The sequence below is a fragment of the Gossypium hirsutum genome, chromosome A05, assembly GCF_007990345.1.
Source record: "Gossypium hirsutum isolate 1008001.06 chromosome A05, Gossypium_hirsutum_v2.1, whole genome shotgun sequence".
Lineage (NCBI taxonomy): Eukaryota > Viridiplantae > Streptophyta > Magnoliopsida > Malvales > Malvaceae > Gossypium > Gossypium hirsutum.
The window spans coordinates 101098974-101102338 of record NC_053428.1 but is presented as its reverse complement, the minus strand read 5'-3'; positions in this window follow the sequence as shown (position 1 = coordinate 101102338).

Below are 3365 nucleotides of genomic sequence, written 5' to 3'. Positions count from 1 at the left end.
GAGATGAGCAAAGTACCATAAAAACCATTTTAATTCATTTGGTTGTTCAACAAACTCAAACCTAATTGGGTGTATGAAAGGATAATCTGGATGGATACCCCAAGGTTTAAGAATAAGTCCTCCAAAATTCTTGAAAACTTGGATTTGATACTCGAACATCATGTCTCTGGCTTTTTGATGAAAACTTTCTTTCTGCACAAGAGTATAAACTTCTAGTGGGTATTCAGGGTGAAGGTTGGGAGTGATAGTGTAAGGGGTTGGAGAGGTAGATGATGAAGAATAGGGCCGGTACATCATGATTAGTTTAGGCCAAAAAACTCTTTTGTAAGCAAAGACTTCTGGGTTTTCTTTGGGTCTGGAAAGTAAATCAGCAAGAACATTTTGCTTTCCTGATATATGTCTGACATCAAATTTAAACTGAGAAAACCATTCTGCCCATCTTAAGAGTTGTGGAAGAGGAACTGTTTTCTGTTTAAACTTAAGCATTTGTTGAAATGAAGACATATCAATTTCTACCAGAAAATAGTATCCCAAAAGGTGAAATTTGAATTTTTCCATACCTTTCTTGACCACAAGGATTTCTTTGAATGTGGAGTGGTAATGAATTTCTGCTTCTAAAAATCTTCCACTCTTGTATTCGCAGAGTTGTTTCTTGCCATTTCTTTTTTCAAGCAAAATTGCTCCCCAGTATTTGTCACTAGCATCTGTTTGTAGGATTCTCTCTCCGTCTGAGGGGATTTGAAGTGGAGGCAAATTCTGAGTAATTTCTTTCAACCTTTGAAGAGCTTTTGTCTGAGAAGAAGACCATGAAGGAGGGTCTTTTTTGAGCATCTTTTTCAGGGGGTTAATATACTTAGAAACTTTAGGAATAAAATCTATAAGATAATTAATATGAATTGTTGAACTTGTTTGAAAGACAAATCTTTTGATGGGAATTTGAGAAGCTCTTGGGCAATGTGTGGTCTTGGAGAATATTTTCCTTCTTTAATGTCTATTCCTAGAAACTGGATTTCTGATTTGTTGATCTGCATTTTCCTTTCTGACAGCATTATCCCATATTTGTAAATAAGGGATTTGAAATCATCAAGGAGTTGTGCATGAGCATCTTCGTCCTTGCTGTAGAGCAAGATATCATCAATGTAGATTAAAGCATTTTCCATCAAATGATGAAAAATCTTTATCATTACTTTCTGGAACAGGGAATGAGTAGTCTTTAATCCAAATGGCATGACTTTCCATTGAAAATGTCCATTAGGAATACAAAATCCTGTTTTTGATCTGTCATTAGGATGGATTCCTAATTGCCAAAAACCTGCATTGAGGTCAAATTTAGAGAAGACTCTTGCTTTGGCTAGACTTGAGAAGAGCAATTCTTTGTTTGGAAGTGGGCATTTGTCATCTTGGAAGAAATGGTTAAGATGTTGGTAATTAATTACCAATCTTAACTTTCCTCTGATCTGTTCAGATCTTTTATTCACATAGAAAGCTTCACACGCCCATTGAGAATCTGAGGGTTCAATCAAATCTTGTTGCTATAATTCTTTACATTCTTTTTTTGCTAGCAGCAGATGATCTGGATTCATTCCCTGGTGGCTGGCTTTTGTTGGGTTGATATCTTCATTTTTCTTGAAAGGTAGATTAATGAAGAAATCTGGGTTTTTCCAGAAAGGGTTTGGGCATTTATTTAGGAATTCAGAATGAGATTCTGCACATAATTAGGCTTTTAATTCCTTAATAGTGTGAATGATTTTCTCAGATTGGGTGACAAAAAGTTTTGGAATTTTGACAAAGGGTTGGAAAAGATTTTTATATCTTACTCTTTCAGGGAGTATTCTAAGGTGCTCCGCTTTTTTGTAGAGGTCAAAACCTACTACAATATATTTTCCAGGAAGTTTTGATCCTAAAACTGTAGTTTTTACACAACAGCCTGGGAAGAACTGAATAGTAATTGGTTTGCTAATCAGGTGGGTAGCAAAAGGAACATCAGCAGCTGAATCGAAATACCTTATATGGGGTTTCCAATATTCTGACGGTAAAACATCTGGGTTCATGATGGTTTCTCCTGCACCAGTGTCTATGAAGGCAATTATAGTAATGGGTTTACTATATTTGTCTAGATAGACTTTAACTAGTATATGAGGAACTAGGACTGTGTCAACAGCTTTGTCAACAGACTGAGCTTTAGCTTGTATCATTTGTATATCAGAATAATCTAATTCTAGATCAGAAGAGTCATAAGCAGGGATAGCACAAATCGTTCTACCTGATGGCTCATCTTCAATAGAGCAAACAGATTCAATGTCATCTTCTTCTTGGCTTTTGACTCCTGATTGTCTCACTATCTGTGCAATCTTCTTGGCTTGTTTCTTTTTTTTGGACAATTCTTTGAAAAATATCATTTTTTATTACAGATGCAGCAACGATCAGATTTTGTTGACCTTTTCTTTTTCTTAAGATATCTCCATCGATGCCTGATCTTTTTCTTTCTTCTTGAAGTTGGGAAAGAAGAATGTTTTTTGAAATGTTTCTTTTTTTTGTGCGGCAGTCACACAAATGATCTTTTGGACATTTGTACTTCAAATAAGAATCATCACAGGCTCTATCAATTCTTTTGTCACCGTAGATATTATCTTTGAATATCATTCTTCTGTTGCAGATGTCTTCTAAAGCAACAAAGACTTCTTGTTGAAGTTCTCCAACTGTAATTTGGAGAATGTCTTTGTTCTACATCTAAAGAGCTTGGTTAACTGTAACTTGAATTGGGTTTGAAAGAGATGAGAGAATAACTGGCTTGAGATTTGGATTTAAGCCTAAAGCACAAAATAGCTTTGTCATTACTTTGAAATGCCTTTCCAAATCTTTTTTGACATATATGAACAACATTTTCTTTTGTAGAATTCCCTTTATTTTAATGTCAGCAAATCTTCAGGGTTTCCTACAAAATGCTGATGTATGATTCGGATAGGTTGAGCCAGATCTTGGAGAACTAGAAACTGCATTTGATTATGTTGATCGATGGAGTTCCACCAATCTTTCAACATTCCCGTAAATTTGGAGACAAACTCCATAAGAATGTTGTAATTGCTATCTTCAGTGAGCTTCCGAGTTTTTAGCCAAGAATGAAATTCTTGAATTCTGTCTGGCCATTTTGCTGGTGGCAAATCATCTAGAGTGAAAGTGGTTCTTCCTATGAAAGATTTTGACATTTGTCTCTGTTGTGCAGAAGATGATTCTAGCATATCTTGCATTTCATCATCGCTTGGCTTTTCAACTTTAGTTGTTTGAAATGCTTTCTGCAATTCTTCATCTTCTGATTCTGTCTGTTCGTTTGATGAGAATTCAGACTCTTCTGATGATCTTGAACT